We start from the raw sequence: 12,445 nt of genomic DNA, 5'->3' as shown, positions 1-12,445 counted from the left end.
AAGGACGTGCATAGGATCAGCTCCAGGCACCAGAGCTGGTAAACAGCAGAAATAGCCCTTTATTCGGCTTACATCTCTGCCCATTAAGCTCCTGCTGCCTTACACGGTCCCCCCTGCTCCCGTCACGCCGGGTCCCGGAGCCGGAGGAGGCCTCCTGCCTCCATGCGGGTTGGGGCCTGGGTGCCGGGCGGAGGCCGGGGGCTAGATTTTGGAGGAGGCCCCGCTCGGTGTGGACGAGAGCTGCGGAACCTACCGAGGACAAGCAGGACCCAGCTACATACTCTGCAACCCCTCCTGTGATCTCCGTGGGTGCGGAGTCCCGTAGGTTTCCGACGGCGAGTGAGACCGGGTGCGGGCGGCTGCCTGCGGCGAGCCCTGAGAGTGCCGGGACGAGTGTCGCGATCCGCCGGGGGCTGGTGGCAGACCCTTACAGCGTGCAGCGGGCGGCGGCCCTATCCCTCAACATCGGAGCTGCCTACACTGCCTAGATAGATCGAGGCGCCCCACACAAGGGCCTGGAGGAAACGGGCTGGCTGCTGGCGGCCATCTTGGACCGCGGGCGCGGCCGGCGGGAGCTGGAGGTGAGATCAGGGGACCCTGTGTGTCGGCTGGACCGCAGACAGGATCCCACCCCTGTGGATCCTGGAAGTGTGCCCCCCAAATTACATATATCTCTGTCTGGCAGATATAGAAGCGGTTATCCGCTGGGCCCGTAGGCCCTAGCCCGCCATAACCTCATTATCCCCCACCTCATGTTTACCAGTGCAGCTCCACCCAATCGGGCATTCCACAAAAAAGCCCACTAGGAACCCCCGGAGCCTGACACTTAACCAGCGCAGAGTAACTCACTATAAATATCACTCACCATTTTACACTGCTCTGCTTCACCCATGATATATGAACCTGGAGCTCCACCTGCTGGCGGCCCTCATATCTGTTCCCAGCTACAGGGTGAGTAGCCTATATCTCATAATGTGACCCATTGGAACATGCCTTGAGTCTCGGGATCACCTATGTTATAAAATAGAAGCTGCTCCGTCTCCACCACCGGGACTATTTTAAACACTCCGATGCAGTAATTCTCTTTAACCAGTTCATACACACGCAACCTCATTATGTCTAAAGGCAACAAAAAGCAACAAGCAGCAGCGGCGACCCCGAACCTGAAGAAATATGCCTATTCAAACACCAAAAAAACAGATCAAGAGACCACGCCGCAACTCGACGCCTCAGACTCGGAAGATTCCGACCACTCTCCTCTGACCCGAAAGGATCTTCACCTGCTTTTCTGTGAAATTAAGGAGACAAGAAGATCTGTACAGGCGATTCAGGCGGAGGTACATACCGCTATCACCTCTCTTAAAGCCGACATCACAGACCTGGGGGACAGAACAGACCACTTGGAGTCCAAAATGGACGAAGTGGTCGCCTTTCAGCAGGGGGTAGAAGATGATATCCATACTATGAGACAAGAAATGCGCCTAATCCTGGAACACCAGGAGGACCAGGATAATCGGGCGCGCCGGAATAATCTCCGCATTAGGGGGATCCCCGAGGAAATCGATATGACATCCCTTCCCGGCTTCCTTAAGAAATTGTTCGCCCATCTCTTGCCCTCAACGCCGGAAGATCAATTTCTGCTGGACAGAGCCCACAGAGCACTTCGCCCCCGCTCTCAGGACCAAGCACAACCCAGAGACGTTATTCTCCGCTGCCACTACTATTCGGCTAAAGAGGACTTGCTCCGGGAGACTAGAAAACTCTCCAAACTGGACTTTCTGGGTCACTCCCTCCAAATATTTCAGGACATTGCTCCCAGCACGCTAATTAAAAGAAAGGAATTCCGTCCTATCACTCTGGCTCTTCGTGATAAGGGCATTAGATATAGATGGGGATTCCCCTTCCGCATACTTGTGTGGCACCATAACCGCCTCCACTCGGCTAGGGACCTAGCTGAAGCTAAAGATCTCCTACGCAATCTAGGCGTTACCTCGTCTCTGAATATGCCCGAATCCCCGCTGCGGACAAACGAGGCTCCCCACGCAGAATCGTCCGACACTCCGAGACGCTCCCTGAACCGTGATTGGACACGGGTCCCTTCAACTCGGAAGTCCGCCTCTGTTGGCCGAGACCCCTGAGGACAGCCTAGTCTAAAAGTTGCCTTATTCTCCTATTCTACATTGCTTATCTGTATGTCTGTCTCTCCCAGTTGTGGCTTTCTCCTGCTTCCGCCCTAACAGGGTTCCACCTCCCCGCATCTAATGCACCGCCATCTAGATATGGCAATTTAAGCTGGCCGCTGGCATATTGCTAGATAACCTAGGGGAGGGTGGAGATGGGGAGCAGATGTTTACGCATATATCCTTTCAAGCGTAGATTCCCAGGCTCGGGGCACTGAGATGAGTGCCCACTACCTTTGATGCGTCTGGCTCGGCCAGGCCGCGTCCCCACACTTGGGTCTTATACCCTTGCCCGGTCGTTGTCACCTGGTGACCCCCTATGGTTTCCCCTTGACCGGCACATATGGCCAGATGCCGTTTTTTCTGGTCTCCAACCCCCCTCTTTTCCCTGTCTTTCCCTCGTTTTGTCCTCCCTGTTTCTATCACTATCTTGGTATCTAGGCTTTTTCTTTTCTTTTGTCCGTCCATGCATAAATACCAATCAGAATCTGCATACACTTACAATGTTTTTGTCCTGGTTCTCCGTAGAGTTGCGGTGTCTGGAGGGAGGAGATGAAGCGTTTCGAGATCCGGCCGGACATGGCTCTTAAAGTCTACTCGCACAACGTTAAAGGTTTGAATAGCCCCCATAAACGCACCAAACTATTTCTCTCCCTTAAGCAGGCCAAGGGAGATTTAGTCTTCCTTCAGGAAACACATTTTAAGAAATCCCTACACCCCGACCTAAAATCCAAAGCTTACCCACTCACGTTTCACGCATGCGATGCCACACATAAGAAGAGGGGGGTTTCCATCTTGATAGCTGCCCACCTCACGTTTGAGCTGCTGGACAGTCATGCAGATAAAGCAGGTAGATGGCTTATCCTAGTGGGGAAGCTGAATGATAGCCTATGCACCCTAATTAACATATACGCACCAAATCAAAACCAAGCTACATTTTTCAGGAGAATCAGCGCGCAACTAACTAGTCTCGGCCGAGGAGAAGTTATCATGGCTGGGGATTTCAATGAGGTGCTAGATGCCTCTTTAGATAGATCATCCCCTCCACGTCCTAGGTCCCCTCACCACCCCCGCCCGACGTTGGCATCCCTTGCCTTACTAGACCTTTTAAAAACCCACTTGCTATTCGATTCCTTTAGGATATCTGAACCATTGACTAGAGACTACACCTTCTATTCCCCGGTACACAAAACCTACTCTAGAATAGACATGATCCTACTCAGCCGGGATATATCCCCAAAACTGAAATCCGCTGGTATCCTCCCTATGGTATGGTCGGACCATTGCCCGATCACTGCCGAACTCCAATCCATCACCCCACGACCCCCCCCCGTTTCCTGGCGTCTGAACGACTCCGTCTTACATAACCACGAAGTCACCTCTCAAATTAAGGACTGCCTGACCGAATACTTCCTTCTCAACGATGTCCCGGAGATATCCCCGACTACTCTGTGGGAAGCACACAAAGCTGTCCTACGAGGCCATCTAATAAGCCAGACGGCTTGGTTTAAAAAATCCCAGAAGCTCAGCTTCCTCTCCCTCTCCACGAGACTCCAGACCCTTGAACGTCAGCATAAACTGTCCCCCACCACATCTAACCTAGAGCCCCTGCTAGAGGCTAGGAATGCAATGTCACTATCTCTGTCGGAACGCACGGCGAAGACTCTCCAGAGGCTTAACCAGACCTTCTACGAGAAAGGCGACAAAGCCGACAGAATCCTGGCATCTCGCCTTAGAGCACAAAGATCTCGTAACAATATTTTAGCGGTAAAGACCGACTCTGGCGTACTTACATATGACCCAGGGGGTATAAACAGGGAATTTCGAGACTATTATACCAAGCTATATAACTTAAACCCCAAGGCCCCAAGCCCCAACCCCCCTGATGTGTTAATCTCAGAATTTCTCCGACGAGCTGACCTCCCCCAACTATCTGTCACTGATGCGGCAGATTTGAACAGAGATATCACGGAGGAGGAAATAACAGCCGTCCTGAGAAACCTTAAATCTTCTAAAGCCCCAGGCCCCGACGGCTTTACGGCCTCATATTACAAAAAATTTGCCCCCTTGTTGGTCCCCCATCTACGGGTACTGTTTAATGCAGTCCTACAGGGAGCCCCACTACCAAGTACCATGCTGGAGGCCAGAGTAATAGTTATACATAAGGAGGGCAGAGACCCACGAATTTGCGCTAGCTACCGCCCCATATCCCTACTGAATCTTGATATTAAAATACATGCAAAGATCCTGGCCACCCGCCTCAACGGTGTGTTGCCTGAATTGATTCACTATGACCAAGTGGGATTTATACCAGGACGCCAGGCCAGAGACAACACTAGAAAAGCGATCGACACTATCCACCTATTGAATATCAGACAAACCCCATCTATTATCCTTTCCCTTGATGCTGAGAAGGCGTTCGATCGCATCTCTTGGCCGTTCTTACTGCAGACTCTTCAGGCGTTTGGGATATCGGCGAAATTTCTGACTGGGATCTCAGCACTCTATTCCTCTCCGATAGCAAAAGTTCTTACCAACGGGATACTGTCCCCCCCCTTCCCATTGACTAATGGAACTAGACAGGGTTGTCCTCTTTCGCCCCTGGTGTTTGCCATGGTCATTGAGCCACTAGCAGCTATGATAAGGAAGTCAGACAGTGTTCGGGGAGTGCAGATGGGCTCACAGGAGTCCAAAATCTCCCTTTTTGCCGACGATGTCCTCCTATCTCTAACCCAGCCGCAGTCTTCCCTACCCGCCCTATACAGGATTATAGAGGAATATGGTTCCCTCTCGGGATATAAAATAAACTACTCTAAATCAGAAGCCATGCTGCTTCATGTCCCTGGAGACCTTAGGCGCTCTCTACAGTCCTCCTTTGACTTACGTTGGCAAACTAATAAGATCAAATACCTAGGAGTCTATATTACCTCCCACTATAATTCCCTATACTCTGAAAACTTTCCACGGATACTGAACAAGATCAAATCAGATTTGATAAGATGGAGGACGCACATTATATCCTGGCTGGGTAGGATAATTGCCCTTAAAATGACAGTTATGCCACAACTTCTATATCTTTTTCAGACCCTGCCTGTGAGGGTCCCAGAGAAGGTCCTCAGGGATGCCCAGGCCTCATTTGTGAAGTTTGTCTGGAACGACAAACCCCCTCGGATTGCCTTTAATGTACTTCGACTTCCCCGCACTGCGGGTGGCCGAGGATTCCCCGATATCAAACTCTACTACCTGGCCAGCCAGCTCAGTCAAATGGTGGCTTCATTTGCACCCCGTGGCTGTATCGCCTGGGTTGATCTCGCCGCACTATCTATGGGATTCCGTTCACTGGCTTCGCTATGGGGCCTGGGCAAACCACACCGACTGGCCCTTAGAGACATCTCACCTTCCCTTAAATTTCACCTATCTACTTGGCACAAGTCTATTACGAAATACTGCTTATCCTCCCCACACTCCCCTCTTACACCCCTCTGGGATAACCCAGACTTCCCCGCCGGGATCCCCCCCCCGCAAATTTACATCCTGGTTTAATGCCCGGATCCTTGTGGTCCACGACTTATCCCTTCAAGGCCAATGGATGTCAATAGATGTCATTAAGTCCAAATTCCCCTCACTGTCCCCTCCCTTCTTTGAATACTTCCAACTACGTCACTTCCTTCTATCCCTACCTCAGGCCGACGCCCAGCGGGACCTTACACCCTTTGAGTCCTTATGTCTTGCAAAACCCATAAGCAGAGGCCTAATCTCGAAAATATATACCCTGATGGTTGAGACCTCCTCCGGGCCGCAGACCCGCCACGAACGGGAGTGGGAGAGGGACTTGGGCCCCCCCCCCCGACGAAACCTGTTGGGAGGAAGTTCGGGAGGGAATTGCTAAAAGCTCAATCTCGACCCGACTCAAGGAGACTTCCTATAAATTATATTACAGGTGGTATTATACCCCTGACAAACTATCGCGGATGTTTCCTTCTGCCACCCCGGTGTGTTGGCGGGGATGCGGCCTACGGGGTACTCTCCTCCATATTTGGTGGACCTGCCCACGTATCGTTAACTACTGGAGGAGAGTGCTCGACATATTAAACTCCCTAGCAGGGCTTAAGCTTACATTAGACCCATGGATGTTTCTTCTGGCCCGGCCACACCCAGACCTTGACCCCCTACTGAATAAATTATTTTCCCATATACTAGTAGCGGCTAAATCCTTGATTGCTAAAAACTGGAAAAACGCCGCTCCGCCGACGATCCCTGCCCTGAACAACCATATATGGTTTGTAGCCAACATGGAAAAAATCACCTATTACCTGCATGACTGCCCCCTCAAATTTGAATTAGTCTGGGGTCCTTGGTTAAATACGCGGTCCCCCTCAACTTTGGATTCAATCCTGGCCTTTAGTCCCATCTTATTGTCCCCCGAGTGGGTCGCACCCGAGTCCTCCCTCCGGACGCCGCCTCGAAATTTTGGGGCCTGACTATCTCTGCACTGCTTCATGTTATACAGGTATGCCCATTGTATGTGAAATGTTTATATTGCCTATAATTAATGCAGACAGTCCTGATATCGTACTTCCAATGTCGTTTAGAACGGATTTGTTGTCCCCTCTCTCCCCTTTTTCTTTCTTTCTTTTCTCTCTCTCTGTCCCCCCTCTCTCCCCCCACGTTACCTTCTGATGTTCCCATTTCCCCCATGATGCGCTCCTGTTTCGAGGAGATATTTTGCTTATCTGTTAATTATATTCAAAATAATTGGAAAACTGACGCCTTGAAGACTGTTATATACATTTTATTATGCCATTGCTTTCTGTACCACATGTTGTTGACCTTTCAGTCTCTCATGGTGTGAATAAAGAAAACTGTTAAATGAAAAGGGCTGCAGCAGAGACACTGTAAGTGTTAGATGTCAGTCAGACATCTCCTGCTGCAGCTCCATCACCTCCCCCAGCGGTGCTGTACACTCCTGTGCCCTGGTTGGCGAGTACCTACAGCGGAGGCTCCGGTTCCTCTTCGTCAGTCACACACACCACCGCTGCCCTCCTGGATCGCGTGGCCGCACACAGGGAGGAGGTAAGAGGGTCCCCCAGGCGGGAAATCGCAATCCAGTGTGGCCGGTGGGAGGCGGTCCGCGTGCGCTGGCATGGACACGCCGGCAGAACAGGGACCCCACTAGACCACCAGGGCAAGGGCACAGGTCGGTTTTATTAAAAACCGTTTATTATACAGCCCACAGTACCCGGTGGTGAAGTCCAGCAGGGGGATAAGGCTTTGACCTGTAGCCCCTCCCCCAGCCCCAAGGTGCCATTTAGAGTAAATGTTCCCGCCCTGGAGCTGCATATCTCACTCTCCCTCACTCCCTGTCAGCGTTTGGGCGCCATTAGGACAAACTGAGCTGATCCTGGGACTGTTTGGGCAAAAAAGCAGCCTGCATGTGAGCGCTGTGCATTTTACAGGACACTTAAGTATTCTACATGTCTGTTGACAGCGTTAGTTAAGAAACAGTGCATTTAGTCAGGGTTATTTAGTACAAGTACCCTGTGATATACATCCAGTATTTACTGTGCATTGTTATATCTATTGTCTGTATAGCCATACTTAGTATTACTCTGTATTGCTAGTCCAGTGCAGTTTTATTGCATGTCATAATTTCTGCAGTGTTTATTGTGACTCTGTGTGTGCATATAGCTGCTGTGTGACCTCCATTTCGTGTATCTCACTCAGATTGCTATCCCTATATTCTATAACCTGAGGGGGCTACGTGCATCACGGTTATTATCTAATATAGGTGTTTCACAAAATATACTTATTGTGTATTTTTCTCTGTGAATTTTAGTCACCATATACCTCTAGAATTTTCTGTTTGTGCACATACACTACATGGGCAGATCGACTGTCCTCTCAGTTACAGCAATTGAACCAATCTCTGACTATACTGAAATCTAACCCTCACCCGCCCAAGACCACTGGGTCCTCTAAGTGGGCTATTACTTCCTCACAATCCACCAACGTCCCAGACACCTCTTCTGATGAGGATGGCGTATATACTGACCCCACAGATTCTGATCCTGATGCTTCTGATGGGGAATATGTTTCACAGGTGGATGTTCCTGACTTGTTGGAGGCTATCAGGCTAATATTTCAAATTACTGATGACAGAGAGCCGGATGCTGCCCCTAAGAAACCGGACAGGTTTAAACGTCAGAAAGTAGTTAAACAAGTTTTACCTCATTCTGACCATTTAGTTGGCATACGTCAGGAATCCTGGGAAAATCCAGGAAAGAAATTCACGCCTCACAGGAAGATGCTGGCTCACTATCCCCTCGCGGCGGAGCTAAGTAAAAATTGGGAGACACCCCTGCCAGTGGATTCGCAGGCGGCGCGGCTGGTGGTATCCTCTGCTCTGCCTGTAACTACCGTTACATCTCTGAAAGAACCGACTGATAAGCATGTGGAGGGTTGTTTAAAGGCTATTTACACTCTAACGGGTGCTGTGCATCGGCCCACCATTGCAGCGACTTGGGCTGCAGAGGCTATTGAAGCGTGGGCTCAGGAGTTGTAAGCTGAGATGTCTTCCAACGCTTCTGATCATGTTAGATGATGTCTATCGTATACTGTCACAGCTTCTCATTACGTTAAGGAGGCGGCTTCTGATGCTGGTATTCTGGCGTCCAAGGCTTCTACTGCCTCCATACTGGCTCGCCGGATTCTTTGGCTGCGGTCCTGGTCCATGGATCTGGACTCTAAGAAAACCCTGGAGGTGCTACCTTTTAAGGGAGACATTCTTTTCGGAGAAACCTCAACAAGATAGTGGCTGACTTAGCGTCTGCTAAAACAGCATGTCTGCCAAGTACTGCTCCTTCGGTAACGAAGGCTGAGTACTTCCTTTCGCTCCTTTCATCTTTCAGGGAAAGCAAAGGGTCAGGCGTACCCGAAACAGGCTCGCACTTCCAAGCCTACTAAGCCCAAACCCAAACGGGCCTGGGCTGCCCGTCAGCCTGCTTCCAAGACTGACAAGCCTGCCGCATGATGGGGCGGGCCTCCCTCTGGGGGATCCCAGGGTGGGGGTCCGACTTCTAGGGTATACCCAGGAATGGTTGAAGACCACTTCCGATGCCTGGGTACGGGAAGTCGTCACTCGAGGTTACGCAATATCCTTCAAAAATTGTCCCCCTCATCGATTTTGCCTAACAGACGTCCCTTCGGATCAGGTGAAGGCAAAAACTCTTCATTCGGTTGTACAGTCCCTCCTGGACACAGGAGTGGTAGTACAGGTGCCTCTGGCTCAGAGAGGCAAGGGGTACTATTCACCGCTGTTCCTAGTCCCGAAACCGAATGGGTCCTCCCGCCCCATTCTTAACCTCAAGTCCTTGAACAAATTTGTGAGAGTCTCCAAGTTTCGTATGGAAACTCTTCGCTCTATTGTTCTGGCCTTAGAACCTGGGGATTATATGGTCTCCCTGGACATACAGGATGCTTACCTGCATATTCCTATTGCAATGTTGCATCAGCAATACCTGAGGTTTACGGTTGGCAACCTCCATTACCAGTTTCCGGCATTACCTTTTGGTTTGACCACGGCTCCGCGAGTCTTCACTAAGGTCATGGCAGTGATGACGGCTGTACTCCGCCGTCAAGGGGTCAGGATCCTACTGTACCTTGACGATTTGTTGATCCTGGCAAATTCCCCAGAAATTCTCCGCCATCTGGATCTGACTATCCAGTTTCTGCAAGCCCACAGGTGGCTCATCAACTGGAAGAAATCTTCCCTGGTCCCAGCTCAGACCCATGGTGCACCTGGGGGCGTTGTTGGACACTCACAACCAGCGGTTGTTCTTGTCTCAGGAGAAAGCCCTGAAGCTTCAGGACAGGATTCGATGCTTCCTATCTCGTCCGCAAGTGTCGATACATTCGGCGATGCAAGTGCTAGGTCTCATGGTGTCTGCTTTCGACATGGTGGAGTACGCTCAATTCCATTCCCGCCCTCTACAGAAGTTGATTCTGGCCAAGTTGGACGGCCTGCCTCACCGGATCAGGTCTCAAATGATCTCCTTGTCTCTGGAGGTCCGTCTGTCACTGAGCTGGTGGCTTCAGGACCAACGATTGAGCAGGGGTCGTCCCTTCTGGATCTCCAACTAGGTTCTTCGGACGACGGATGCCAGTCTGAGAGGATGGGGCGCGGTTTTGGAGCAACACTCCCTTCAGGGTCGATGGACCAAGGAGGAATCTCTCTTCCTGATAAACATTCTGGAGTTGCGGGCAGTGTTCAACTCATTGAACTTGGTCCAGCATTTAATACAACACAGACCTGTTCAAGTACAGTCGGACAACGCCACTATAGTGGCGTACGTATATCATCAAGGCAGCACTCGAAGCCGCATGGCAGTGAGGGAAGTATCACGGATCCTTCAGTGGGCAGAACGCCATCTGCCAGCCATATCGGCAGTATCCATTCCGGGGGTCCTAAACTGGGAAGCGGACCTCCTTAGTCGTCAGGACGTACACGCCGAAGAGTGGAGCCTCCATCCAGAAGTGTTTCAACTCCTCGTGGACAGGTGGGGCCATCCAGATGTGGACCTGATGGCTTCTCGACACAATCACAAGGTTCCGGTCTTCGGAGCAAGGACAAGGGATCCTCAAGCAGCGTTCGTGGACGCACTGGCAATTCCATGGAACTTTCAGCTGCCATACGGTGTCATTACTGCCCAGGGTAATAAGGAAGTTCAAGCAAGAAGGAGGAATCCTACTTCTGATCGCTCCCGCGTGGCACAGACGGCATTGGTTCTCAGACCTTCAGGGTCTCTCGATAGAGCGTCCCCTTCTACTTCCACAGCACCCAGATCTCCTTGTTCAGGGCCCTTGTGTATATCAGGATTTAGTCCGGTTGGCTTTGACGGCGTGGCTCCTGAAGCTTCTGTCTTGAGGGCTAAAGGATTTTCTGAGGCGGTCTTTCAAACCATGTTAAAGGCCCCTAAACCGGCTTCTGCTCCAGGGTCTGGAATTCTTAATTTGCTTGGTGCGCATCTAACAATTATGACGCTTACAAGTTTAGTACGGCCAAACTTTTAGCCTTTCTACAACAGGGCCTGGACTTGCGCCTTCGTCTGGCCTCCATCAAGGTTCATATTTCTGCCTTGTCGGTTTGGTTTCAGAGAAAACTTGCGACCTTACCTGATGTGCATACTTTCACTCAGGGTGTGTTGCGGATTCAACCTCCTTATGTCCCGCCTGTGGTTCCTTGGGACTTGTCTGTGGTTCTGGAGGTGTTGCAAGGGTCTCCGTTTGAGCCTCTTGAATCTGCAGACCTTAAGTGGCTTTCTCTTAAGGTAGTGTTTTTGCTGGCTATTGCCTCTGCTAGACGGGTGTCTGATTTGGGTGCCTTGTCTTGTAGGTCACCATATCTGATTTTTCACCGTGATCGGGCGGTTCTTAGAACACGTCCCGGGTATTTACTTAAGGTGGTGTCTTCTTTCCACCTTAATCAGGAGATTGTGGTTCCGGCCTTTGCCTCTCCTGAATTGTCTTCCAAAGAGTGGTCTTTGGACGTGGTACGGGCTCTCCGTATCTATGTGAAGAGGACTGCTTCCCTTCGGAAGTCGGATTCTCTCTTTGTACTGTTTGGTTTTCACAAACGTGGCTGGCCTGCTCACAAGCAGACCCTGGCCAGATGGATTAGAATGGTGATTGCACATGCTTATTATGTACAGGCTGGTCTTCCACCTGCTGCTACCATTAAGGCCCATTCTACTCAGTCTGTTGAACCTTCTTGGGCTGCCCGCCGTGGTGCGACCCAATTGTGCAAGGCGGCTACGTGGTCCTCAGTGAACACGTTCATAAGGTTCTATGTCTTTGACACTTCCGCCTCCCAGGATGCTTCCTTTGGACGCTGGGTTCTTGTGCCCGCTACAGTGCGTCCCCTCCCATAAGGAACTGCTTTAGGACATCCCCAATGTCATTCCCTATGGAGCCCAGTGTACTCCTCAGCAGAAAACGAGATTTATGGTAAGAACTTACCATTGTTAAATCTCTTTCTGCGAGGTACATTGGGCTCCACAGGGCGCCCACCCTGACGCACTTAGCTTCTTTGGGTTGGTAGGGCATTAGCCGCTGACACACCACATTCTCACGACAGGAGAAGAGGGTATGTGGCTACTAACAGTTGTCGTCTCTTTTGCCTGCTACTGCATTGGACTGGTTAACAAAAACTGAGCTCCTGTGCACGGAGGCAGGGTTATAGAGGAGGCAGCGCTATGCATTCTGGGAAC

At 50.9% G+C, this 12,445-nt stretch overlaps 1 protein-coding gene across 1 annotated transcript in view; it reads left to right on the top strand.

The window, feature by feature from the left end:
- Positions 1 to 12,445, top strand: part of RETREG3 (reticulophagy regulator family member 3) — a 170,998-nt gene that overhangs the window by 99,831 nt on the left and 58,722 nt on the right. The gene's annotated exons all lie outside the window — the stretch shown is intronic.

Source organism: Pseudophryne corroboree, chromosome 3, assembly GCF_028390025.1.
Source record: "Pseudophryne corroboree isolate aPseCor3 chromosome 3, aPseCor3.hap2, whole genome shotgun sequence".
Taxonomy (NCBI): Eukaryota; Metazoa; Chordata; class Amphibia; order Anura; family Myobatrachidae; genus Pseudophryne; species Pseudophryne corroboree.
Note: the sequence above shows the minus strand (reverse complement) of the source record. Positions and strands in the feature narration are given on the sequence as shown.